The 13,126-nt window shown below is 40.9% G+C and overlaps 1 protein-coding gene across 4 annotated transcripts in view; it reads left to right on the top strand.

Annotated features, from left to right (window-relative positions):
• The first annotated feature begins 1,044 nt into the window (after positions 1-1,044).
• plxnb1b (plexin b1b) overlaps positions 1,045-13,126 on the top strand; it is a 98,616-nt gene continuing 86,534 nt past the window's right edge. For 3 of the 4 annotated variants that reach the window (XM_017479953.3, XM_053683659.1, XM_053683658.1), the window contains exon 1: positions 1,046-1,446. The gene's annotated coding sequence lies outside the window, so the exon portion shown is untranslated. Of the gene's footprint in view, positions 1,447-13,126 lie in introns of all 4 variants that reach the window. The other variant, XM_053683656.1, reaches the window with a different exon arrangement.

A 13,126-nucleotide genomic window follows, 5' to 3' on the forward strand; every position in this document is an offset into this window, starting at 1 on the left:
TGAAAACAGAAGATTGTATTGTGCCCTCACAAAACTTTAAACTACGACGTTTTTCTCTCATATTCATGCTAAATATAGTAAAATCATGTTTGTCCTTAATTTAATATCATACAGAACAACATTGCCTCCCCTCTGTTTAATGTGAATGGCTATATGAAAAGGTGTGTATATTCTTCGGGGTAGGGGTGGTATTGTGTGTGTGTGTGTGTGTGTGTGTGTGTGTGTGTAGCTAACCCTAGCTATATGAATGAAGTAGTGTTTGGTGGTGCCTCATGAATGCTGTTTTGCAGGCCCTGCAGACAGGCCTCCTCATTCAGACAGCTTTAACCCACCCACAACCCACTTTATATAAAACCCAGCCCCTATGAAAAATAAGATGAAAAAAAAACAAACTGTATTAATTCTATCATCTCTGTCCGTCTTGTTATATAGGAACTGAAGCTTTGTGCTAGCTTTTCTTGTCTTTTTTTTTTTTTTTTTTTTTTTACTACTCCCTCTCATTAGTGTGTGTGTGTGTGTGCGCGCATGCTTTTGATCACTGTGGGAACTGAGATCTGGGTGGGCTGAATGAAATCCCTAAAATGAGAACTTTTAATTATCAATGTTGTATCATAAGCAGTAAGCCTACGTGTGTATGAGATACAGAGTGCCAAGGTGAGGACATGAATTGAAATGAAATGTATTTAAAAGTAAGAGGGCTTATTATTCATGATTATTTATTCAATATATTCTGCTTTGTTTATTTCACTTCTCAAGTTCATATTTGATATTAAATAGGGTGGGGGGATGTTTGCTATTTCATTGTGCTCTTTATATATATATATATATATATATATATATATATATATATATATATATATAGTTTCTTAGATTATATTACTCTTCACAGTCCTGCGTGGTCATCTGTTACCCCTTTAAGAAAAGCTTTGAGTTTCCATTGAGGCGTTCAGGTGGGGCCCACTGCTGTACTGCTCGACAATGCGGCAGAAGGGCTTGCCCCTTTAAGTTTCCCAGCATTGGGGGCAGCCCGTCTCTGAGGTGCTTCTGTCCTATGAAACTCCAGTGTGTGTGTGAGTGTGTGTGTATATGTTGCTGCTTCGCCGGCTCCATGTGAGAATCGAGTTTACGCAGAGAAAAGTCAACGTCCTTCCCTCGCTTGCTTGTAGAAAATCTCTTCCAGGCTCGGGTTTTAAACACGAGTTGAGTGAATTAGCAGGACTGGGTTTTTTTCTTCTTCTCTAAACGGAGCAGGTTCATCTCAACTCTTCCACAGAGGAATTTGGGGTAAAAGCTGGGGACGTGTGCGCGGATTTCGAAGCTCTAATTTACTCCCAAACTGGATAAACTGAACGGCGTCCACTGACAAACTCTTCCCACAGCCCGGGTTCAGCGGTCCAGTCAGAGCTGGAGCAGGATAAGGTGGGACTTGTCTCCTCCACACTCCAGGTGAGTGAGTGAGTGAGTCTCTCTCTCTCTCTCTGTGTGTGTGTGTGTGAGAGAGAGCGTGCGCTCAAATATATTTATTTACATTTATTCATTTAGTAGACACTTTTACAAGTGAGGAAATACAGGCAAAGCGATATATGAAGATGAGAACAATACAAGTAGTGCTACTGTACAAGATTTATAATCGAGTTCTAGAGGAGCAAAGTGTGCAGAGTCGAGGATAATGTGGGGTTGGAGTTGTAGAGGTTAGGTAAGTGCTCACGGAAGAGCTGGGTCTTTAGCTGTTTTTTGAAGATGTGACGGATTCTGTGGTCCGGATTGAGTTGGAAGTTCAGTTCACCACTGAGGAACAGTCACTGTGAAGCTTCTGGAAAGGGACCTTGAGCCACACTGAGTAGGAACTAGTAAACATCGGTCATTAATCTATCTCAGATATATATAATGTGTGTGTGTGTATAAAGCTTTCATTTATTCAGTATTTGAATCTATGTTTGAAAGTTTGTGTACAACGCGTGTCGGTTGAAATGCACTGATTGATATTAAGCTCTTTTAACTAACATTTCTCAGTCAAATGTCTACTCGTATGGACGACTGACAAAACTACGACCCCAATAACAAGTGTTTTTATTTTCTATTTTCCCATGAAACAGTGTCAGCATTTAGTCTTCAGATGTAAACGGACAGTTGTACGGTTGTAGGAAGGGTAGTCTTTCCCACAGAGCGTAACGGACATGTTGTCCGTCGTGGCGAAGAAAACGGTTTGAAACAGGTTTACAGGACTAACATGTTTAGCGGTGAGGGGCTGTGGTCCTGTCTAAATAACAATAAACCCTATCCCAGGGCTTGGGCTGTCAGTACGACCAATTGACATGCTTTATGGCCTCACTGGCAAAAGGAAACACAATGGGACTGGTAGTTTATGGGCTGTTTGTATTGAAGCGGACTCCTGTTCAGCTCCGTTAAGCGCCCGCCATACATCCGGGGTCAAACTGTCTTCTCTAATGAACCAGGTGTGCTGACGTTGGGGGGCGTGGCCAAAGCAAGATGGCAAGGGCGTTGTATTATTATTATTATTATTATTATTATTATTATTATTATTATTATTATATTTAAGTTACACTCATTGTGCACAGGCATTAGAGGTAATAAGGGTTTAAATTCTCAGCCTTGACTAAAAAATATCACTGTTTCATATTATCATCGTATTAATGTACCATTTAAAAAAAAAACCCACACAAGCTTGTGGTAAAAAAAAAAGTTTACTGCACATAATTTTGTTCAAAAGAACGGCTATACAAAAGTGCATTTTAAATCTGTATTGTACAAAAGTGTTTATGGTATTTTAAAATCTGTATTTTAGAAAAGACATGGGTGAGAGCGCTATCCATTCCTACGAACTGTCACCCTGTTTCACCATACCCTCCCTTCCAGGCTTGAAAAGGAAAAAAACAACAACCTTCAGACAGAGCGATGCCCGCGTCAGATCTTTTGGCTTTTGTGGAACTTCTTATTGTTGGCATGTCACAATACAAACACAATTACGAAACTGACTTGACTAACTGCTTCAGTATAAGCAGTACAAGTTCTTATGAATTTTATTTTGTGACTAATTTACCAGACAATAACGGGTATGACACACATTGAAAACTGAATTCTACCTCAATATGCGGTTTGGAAGGGACGTAAACCTGTTTTTCATATCAACATGCGTGTCGCCATCACTTACACAAGTCAATACGGAAGCATTTGACCCTGCAGTGCCTTTGTCCTGATAAGGATCCATGTATTTGAATAGCACAGTATTACCTAGATACTGGTGGGAGAGGGGAAAGAAATTAGCGTTATCACCAACAGCTTCAGTGCTGCCTGACGTACATCGTGATGTGGGTGTGTATGGATATGTAGTGGGGGTTGGGGATTTTGTGTGTAGACCCCAACCCCCCCCCCCCCCCCCCCACTGTGAAATTAGGCCTTTGGGCATATTCACAACCGAGGAATATAGATGAAAAGGAGGTTAGATTAATAATGATTGGAGAAAGAGTTCATTGAGCATGCCACTTACTTCAACTTCATATTCTATCTGAGCGTGTCAGGCGATGCATTTTTTTAATCTATTACTAATTTCTAATCCTGTAATCATCTGGTCCAGAGCCAATACTCTCCCATCTGTAATGGAATGAAACGAGAGCTCAGTGGCACACACAGCCGTCAGCCAACTGTCTGATCAGTGCCTATCAGAACTGCCTGCTTGTTCCTGGACAAAACTGGGTCATTGTTTCATTCAGCGATTCCCATAGTGAATGGGAGGATAAATGGACTACTGGATTTTAGCACGTTCCCGTTCCATGCTCACTTGAGTTAATAAAACATCTGGATTAAAGAAATAGTCCCCGATACGGAGTGCTGCATTTCAAATAATAACAGCCAACATGTTAGAACTGACAACATTATTACCAGTATTTAGTAGTAATATTTTGCAGTAGTAAATGCAGGTGGAGCACAGCAATGACTACAAGCAGCAAAATAAAAGCTATTCATTCTTATAGATATTGTATTTGTGACATACTCTCCATGTGCACAGAGTACAGCTCCAGTCTTTGGTCATACCGACCATTAAGGTTACTTTGTGGATGCGGTTATTGACTGTAGCCCATCTGTTAGGCACAATTTGTCACCCTGTCCCCTTACACTATCCATCAAGGAAGAAAGTCTAATGAATATAAATACACACTATCTTCACCGAATGATCAGTCAACTCAGTGTTTCATTATATCATATGAAAGCAGGGGCATAAATATCTTGCTCCTGCAAGTCGAATAGTTCATAATTGCTAAACATTTGTTTTGTGAGCATTAACTCGGCATCATGTGAAATAAATCGAGCTTTTGTAAAGACTTACGAATTGTTTAAGTAGTAGAGAGTGAGGTCGAGGGACATTTTCACCAACCTCCACACAGTGCATGTGATTATTCTAGAAGTTGTGTCTGCGTTTGACTTCACTGACTGACAGAGAGGTTTTTGTTTTTGTCTGGCAGGTCAGGAGATTTAGGATGTTGACTGTTTGGGCTAGTATTTTAAATAGTGTATGCAGTCAGTGGTGCCTGTGTCCGAAACATACTACACTCTCAGGGGTGTAAATCCTGCCGAGGGAACATGTAAAGGTTCTATGCAATTCTCTTTGTCAGAACGGGTTCCTAAAATAACCCCCTTTTGGAAACGAAGAGCCTTTAACTATCCATGTGAATAACCCAATTTTTAATTTGCGTTCAGTGTGACTTTTATTTTGTAGTTATGCTCCTTAAACTCTTACTTTTTGTGTATGCTCTGTATTGTAAATGGAGCCTGTATGTATGTATGTATGTTTAGCCTCATAATCATGTTCAGCCTCGGGTTTTTTCCACTCCTGACTCCTGGACAATGTCCAAACGTGAGAATGGGAAAGCGACCTTGGCTTGTTAAATGACCTTTAGCCCCCAGTATAAATGGCACCATTATACATTTACCGTTTGACCTCTCAAGACTCGACCCGTTCTGACCTCCGAACCAAGCGTAAGCCTGTTAGACTGCCATAAAGACGAAAAAGACCAGGAAATAGGGGGACCGTTTCCCTTTTCAGCTATGTCCAACACAGGGCAAGCACTAAAGGTGCTAAGAATAGCCTGTGTGTGTCTGTTCACCACGACTATTAGGTATAGCTAATTATGGATCTGACTATAGTTGCAGTAAAACCGTTCAGTATTTGACATTAGAGGAAAACCTCTCTCCAAAACCTACTTCGGTAAAAGTGGTTCTGCTTGTTCTCAGCTTTTAATGCAAATCTGTAGTTGCTCTTTTAGGTCACACGGGCAGAAGCATTTAAGCAAAACAAAAATAACTGTTTTGTCTTTAAGTCAGCATGCAGTTCATTCTGCAGTGGAATTGTTCATGGTATAAATGTTGAATGTTGCCATAAATATACATGAGTGTCTAATTGCTAACATGTGTTATCAGATTGCACACCATTTTTCAGAGTCGGTGAACTGAAGGCTGCTTGTTGAGGACTGAATGAGGCTCTCCTTGCTCTCAATGCAGAAGGCAGTGTGATTTGAATCCGAATATTTTATCATCAAGGAGGTGCCATGGTGATAGAAAGGACTGCTTTTTAAACCCCAGGGCTCTGGGGAACTTTCAGAATAAGGCCTGTTTTTTAAATTAAAAAAAAAAATTGTTGATTTTTTTTTTTTGCATCTTGTGATTATTTCCATGTGAGTGGTAGTCATTATCATGCATTCTACCTGGCTCATGGATGAAGGAAACCTTCTAAGGCTAATAAACCGTTAATGTGCAGTTAGTAAAATAGTTTAATAAACATGTAACATGCAAGCAGCTCTGGTACGTCTATGGTGCAAACAGTTATCGTGTCTGTGGTAGAGATGTAACGGTATGAAAATTTCAACTCATGATTAAAGGGACCAAAACTTTTAATCACTTTTTAATCAGTATTTTCACGATATTGTTCTAATGTGCTGATACACACACTGAAATCATTTAAACAGGTTTTATATCTGACTGTAAAGTGATGGGTGGTCGTCACTAGGCTTGTTGCGATCATGTGGTTCGGTTGGAGAACACGGCGGAAGGCAGTGACGGCGCTCAAGAGAACCTTCCAAGTGGACCAAATCCGAAGTGTGGTCATATTTTGGATTTGATAAAAAACGCTGAGGGGAAATTTAATAGAAGATGGTAATCCTGTCTGCAGAGCTTGCCAGAAGAAAGTCGCTGTGAAAGGGGGCTTTGGCACTTTGTTGGCGCTTTTCCCTTTTTTCCCCTCGCTTTTAAATCGCTTATGAATGCCCCTGCTGCCGTGGCATTTCACTTTAGCTTTCGTATTAACGGCAATTCGGGGTGGCAATTGCTTGAATGGTGGGTTTGTTGTTATTCTTAATGAAAAACACAACAACAAAATAGTACAATTACAAACTCGCTTATATTAAACCAAACCGTTCATCTTGTCGGTCACTTCGCCTCGCTCTTCGTGTCGGTCACTTCGCCTCATGTTCGTCATGTGATTAATGAAATCTGACTCCTGCTGACCTGTGCTTGGACTCTGACTCATTCGGCTCATGCTGAATTGAGCAGACGAGTTCAGTTTTTAGTTGTAATGTGTGTTTTCACGCTAAAAAAAAACAATGTTACATGCTGTGTCTCAGACTCATGTTGGGTGTGTGTGGACAGCATTTACCGGCAGTTTTACAAATCACCGTAAACATGGTTTTAATAATAATTAAATGTGACAGGGTAATACTAACCGCCGGGGAATTCGATCGTGGTTTATCATGAAACCAGGAACCGTTTCATCCCTAGTCTGCGGTGAAGCATTTCATCTACTAGACAGCACAACTGTGATTCTGATCACATTATTTTGTTTTCAGTTGTTTTCTTTTCTTTTTTTTTTTTAAAGTGTTTTAGTTTGGGGGTTGAACTTTGTATGTTGACCCACTCATTTCTGTTAACTGAAGGTGACGATCACAAACTAAACATCACCCAAAATAACTCTTTATTCAGTTTAGTGTTTTTGTCAGTGAGCGAATCTGCAGAAATGTAGTAACTGGATCTAAGTAACAGGATCTAAAATCTACTTGTGTGGGAGCCAAAAGTGTGTGTGGGGTATCATGTCCTTGTGTGTGTGTTTTTTTTTTTTATATATATATATATATATATATATATATATAATATATATAAAATGTCTCAGATATTTCTGTGATGTATATTGGCAATATACAGAAAACGTTTTCACAGTCACACTCCGGACACCTGTATCAGCCCGACTGTAACATAGCCTGCTCCATACCACTCTCAGATCTCTCTCCCCTTTTCTTTTCTCACACTGCCTTGTTCACACTTCATTAACATCTGTCTCGGGTGATCGGTTCACAAGCGTACAGCTCCGAGTACAGGCGTGAACAGGGTCTTATGATCCAATTACTCAGGCCTCATTCGGAGGTGGTTCGGGACACATGCTGCCACATTACATTTGTGGTGTGAATGGCAACGCGTCCTATCAGAATGATGCGTGATCTCCGGTGTTGCCAGGTTCACGGTTTTCACATGGAACCAAGCTGTTTTTAAACTGTCTGGCTCCCGTATCCAGCTGTTGATCCATGTACTGGCTAACTAAGGCCCTGTTTACACTAGTGCGTTTTCTGTTGCTACGGTCACCCCTGTGGTCTACACTGCTCCAGCGTTATCGACCGAAGACGGACATTTTAGTTTGAAAATGAAGGCGTGGTTTCGCCCACATGCACCCCCTGATTGGGCCTTCTGGATCATTGCGTAGCCTTCCCTGATTCGTCAAGCTCCTTCCATATGACCATTACGCTACCTTGATCGTATACACAACAACACGCAAGCATTACTGGCTTTGTCATCATTCTTAGCAGCCATTGTGCAGTTCAGTTCTGTCCTTTATAATACTGCAGCTGCCCACATGTGCAAGAGGCAAGCTATGATTAGACCCATCGGCAATAAATCTCATTTCGCGTGGCGTAAGTCCTACATGGAACGCCGGTTTGGGCTAGCAACCAACTTCCTGTATACGCATGCCCAGTGTGCAGGAATGGTCATGTGACATGCGTTTTCTGTCGTGTAGTGTAGACGGAGATCGTTTCTGAAAACACAGCGGATGCGCCAGTGTGGATGAGGATCATTTTCATTTTAAAACGAAAACGCCCTAGTGTAAACAGGGCCTAAATACAGGCGCACTGTTATCAGACGAGAACATTCCAGCGTCCTTGTCCAGTCTAATGTTTTGGTTGCCTGGAAACGTAGAGGATAATTTCATTGAACGCAAAAGTACGACAAGCTAATGATTTCATTAAATCAGTTCATGTTGACTGATGAAAATAAGTGACTACTCAACTTCCATCGAAGAGAATCCTCCCCTGTAGATACAGGTTTAATCCGCTCCACAAAATGACTTTGATGGCCAATACGCTGTAACGTTGAGTATTTCGCTCTGGTTTCGTCACCTTCTACACATCCTTGCATGGCGCTAATTTGTAAAAAGCGTTTCTGTCATCACTGTACAAGTTCATTTATTCAAAGCTTCCTACTGATGACCAGATTGCGTACTCGGCTGATGCGCGTAGCAACTAGAACATGTTCCATTTAAACATGTATATGTTGAATCAACTTAGCTTTGCGAAACTCTATCGGGTGTTTTTGCTTCTCTGGTCAATAGACAGGAAGAAAGAGGCTAGTAACTGCTTTCACACAAGTCTGCTATTTAACTATTACACCTGCTAAACCTACTTATTCAGCTAAGGCAACTATGAATTACAAAAAAACCATCTATGCAGTCTGTTTGTTCCAGGTGCCTCCGGGGTTGGGGGTTCGAGTCCCGCCTCCGCTCTGTGTGCGTGGAGTTTGCATGTTCTCTCCGTGCCCTGCGGGTTTCCTCCAGGTACTCCGGTTTCCTCGCCCAGTCCAAAGACATGCGGTGTAGGCTGATTGGCATTTCAAAAGTGTCTGTAGTGTGTGTGAATGTGTGCGATTATGCCTTGCGATGTTTGTACCCCGTCCAGAGTGTCCTTCGCCTTGTGTTTCCTGGGATAGGCTCACTCTTTCTCTCTCTTGTTTTTTTTTTTTTTTTCCCTCTTCTTTTTTTTGCTTACTTGAGACTCTACCTGTACTGTGAATGTACACAAGCTGACTACTGTTGCAGCAGTTTGTCAGCTTCTTTATGATAAGACGTTAGCAGCTAGCAACCAAATCACAGGGTAATTAATGTCCAAGCAGTAATGGGAAAGGAGAATGTTTGTTTTACCAGCTCCAGTTTATCTCATTAGTTTGTTGCTGCATCATAGTGGTGCATCACACGAGGAGTGTTCTGAAGCATGGTGGTTTTAAGCATTTTTAATGAGGCTGCTTAGTTATCTCACTATTAAACCCCTTGTGTGTGGGTTTTTTTTTTTTTTTTCTTCAAATGAAAGATTTGAAGAGCAAATGCACACTGATTTTAAATGCAAGGATGTTAGGTTGCCTTTTTCCAGCTCCAGTTTGGACAAGTTATCATATTTGTACATCATGAAACAGGAATGTGGAACAGTGATCGTTTTAGGAGATGCGCAAATGTTATCGGATGGTTCACAGAGAGCCTTCGTGTCGTCTCCCCAACAGCTCTTCACTAATTTCAGAAATGGTTGAATGGTATCCCGTAAATCCACGGGCTCTTGTTGGCATATACACGGGAAGAATGAAAGGTCCTGCCATTTTGGGGATGTTACTAGGGGAATCTGGCAAGCAGTAAAACCCCTGCGAACTGCAAAAAGCATTTTAACTGCAGAGTGGTGATCTTTTTAAGCTCTGAAAGTTGTCAGAGTGAGAGAAAAGAAAGATAAGAAAAGTCGTAGAGAGAAAATGAGTGTGCTGGGGTGAAAGGCAGGAGAATCTAAGTGACATTTTCAGAGTGACTTTACCATAGCAACTCGGGTTCTGCTCCTGGCTGGCGCATGAGCTTTCCGACATGTTTGAAATCTTAAAGCGCACCGATAATGGTTTTCAAATGTTCCTAATTTTGTTTTAAAGGTCTCATACAATAGATTTACATGCATCCAAGGCCAAAAACACTTTAATGTGCTCATAATTTAAATTGCAGCATTACCTTTTTCCCCCCTGTGTCACAAACGACTCGCTCAGTGATCCGTTCTAAAGGATTCATTCTAAACTCCTCTTTTCAGAGCGCATACTCTGCTCTGATTGGTCAGATGTCGCAGTCTGTCGTGATTGGTCTACCACTGTCGGCATGTTTCATAAAGGAAACGCAATTACCATGACGAGTTTCCGCTCCGTCTGTCACCGAGCAGCCAATGAAGACCAGAGGCGGGGCTTTTTGTTACAAACCTATGTAGGTTAGTACAGGAAGTGAGTCTGGAATTACTATCGACTCGCTTCAGCTGTTCAGAATCAGTTCCTTCTTATGGGAGTCAGTAACGCTGTTTGTCGTGCTCTTTGATTTTTTAAACTTTGCAGACTTTTTTTTCTTTCACAAACACCTATATAACATGAAAGGTAATATTTGAAAAACCATAGTAGATGCACTTTAATTCTATGGACTGCAGCTCGTGGAACTAAATTTCTAAACTGTAAGCCTGCTCGATACATTCAGAGACTCTTTTACGTTCATGCTCCATTCGCTTTTTTCTGTTTTCAATATGATACTGATCCCTAACTATAAGTTTTAGCTGTTATCTAATATCGAGGCAATACCGACCTTCTCTTCTGCAAGCTTGCGTTGCCAATTATATGAATCACTAGAGGCGATATGGTGGTTGGTCGTATCTTGTATTTTATATCAGGTAAATGTATGCTACATTAAAAAAAAAGTCTGTTTAAAAAAAAAACCCCATTGTGTGCTCAGTAATGGCTGTATTTACTGTTTACCAAGCCACATCATTTAACATAGAAAAGGAAAGGGGAACTATATTAGACTATAACAAACTAGATCAAGGGTTTTTTTTTTTTTTTTTTTTTTTTTTTTTGCTACTGTCAGTAAAAATAGTCATACAATTATGGATGTGAATAAAGTATATTGTCATATCTTCCATACCTAATGCCATATTAGTCAAAGTATCTTGCTCACAGCATATTGCATCAGTAAATACCATACAGTGCAGTTTTATACTGATTAGCTATGTGCACAGGTATGTGAATACCTCATCTATCGATCTATCTAACGATCTATCTATCTATCTATCTATCTATCTATCTATCTAATATATTTGCTCACGTCATTTTTTTCATTAAAATAATACAGTATTATAAAAATGCTTTGTTTTTATATATATATATATATACATTTGACAATTTTACATCTTAACTTTAGCTCCTTCCAGTCAGTTTGTAACTATTAAAAACAATTTTTAAATAAAGGCTTGAGTGGAGCAACAGAAAAACCTTCGCCCTAGTTTGAAACCTTACGAAGCCACAGCCATCTGTAGCCAGGAGTCCAAGAGAGCAAAACTGGCCGTGCTCCTATCAATCTCAGTGACGCACTGTGCAATCATAGGTGTCTGTGAGCTGATGTAGCCAGAGGCGACGGTTAGCGCTAACAGCAGTTCGAAAAGATGCAGTTGGCTGGCTTCATGTGACTCAGAGCAAACACATGATAGCCGTCACCCTTAATGGGTGGTAGCTGTCGTGTTATAGGAGAGACCTGACTGGTGGGTGGGAATTGGCCAAGACTAAACTATAGAGAAAAATCTGGGGCAAACAAATGAGTAAAAAGTTATTTGGAGATATCAGAAAAGTGTATTTGACATAATTGATCACTATCGATATCGATATGATATAACCTGGTTAACCATGTGAGGGACCAGTGTTCACATGCTGAAATCACTGATCAGTTATACATGCATATACAGGAAGTCAGTACAGCATATGGTTTTCTAAAAGAAAATCTACATTTGGTATTATTTTGAGAGCAACTCTGCCATACACTTACAATCAAAATTATTCAGTCCCCATTGCAAATCAGGTTTATTGTCAAAATGTTCAGACTTTCAGCTGTTTGCAATGAACAAATCAAACAGAAGCAGTTGAAATAGTTCAACACCATGAATGCTTCAAGTGGTTTCCCCAATTTCAACTGAAAATGCAACTTGTAATGATTTCTTCAGTCTCAAAATTATTCAACCCCTTCATGGCAAGCATCTTTAGTACTTAGTAGAGCACGCTTTTGCTGTTATGACCTGCTGCAAACGAGATGCAAAGCTTCTGGCAGCGTTCCTGAGGAATCTTAACCCATTCCTCATGAGCAGTGAGCTCCAGTTCAGTAATATTCTTGGGTTTGCGTGTTGCAATCACCTCCTTCAAATCCCACCAGAGATTTTCTATGGGGTTCAAGTCAGGTGACTGTGATGGCCCTGTAGAATCTTCCAGGACGACTTCTGCAACCAAGCCTTGGTGGAATTTGAGGTATGCTTGGGATCATTGTCCCGTTGGAAGGTCCAATGACGTCCAAGCTTCAGCTTCCTCACAGACGGCATGACGTTTTCTCCTAGGATTTCCTGATACTTCAATGAATCCATCCCGCCTTCCACACGCTGCAGGTTTCCAGTGCAAAGCAAAGCAGCCCCAGAGCATCACGATCCACCACCATGCTTGACTGTCGCTTCCTTTTTCTGCCCCGTCCAGGTATTTGATGCATTTTCTGCCCTAGTTCAGGTATTTCATGTGTTCCAGCTCAAGCACACCTGGTGCAACTAATGAAGCCCTTGATTAGTTGAATCAGGTGTGCTTGAGACAACACCTGTTTTGCATATTTGTGCTGTTGTGAGGGATTCTATTCAGGGGGTCGAATAATTTTGAAACTGTAGAAGTCATAAGTTGCATTTTCAGTCGAGTTTCACTTGAAGCATCCGTCGTGTTGAACTATTTCAACTGCTTTTGTTTGATTTGTTCACTGCAAACAGCTGAAAGTCGGTACATTTTGAAAATAAACCTGATTTGCAGTGGAGGTTGAATTATTTTGACGGCAGCTGTAGATTGGGGAGTGAAAACGTTGTGCACTGCCACTGTGAGATTACCGCCTGAAATATTAATCTGATATTTACTAAACTGTAAGTGTAACTGTAAGTGTGTGTGTGGGTGTAGGTGCGCTGTTAACACATGAACCCCCACTCACGATGCAGCACACGGTCAC

Source organism: Ictalurus punctatus, chromosome 11 (assembly GCF_001660625.3).
Source record: "Ictalurus punctatus breed USDA103 chromosome 11, Coco_2.0, whole genome shotgun sequence".
NCBI lineage: Eukaryota > Metazoa > Chordata > Actinopteri > Siluriformes > Ictaluridae > Ictalurus > Ictalurus punctatus.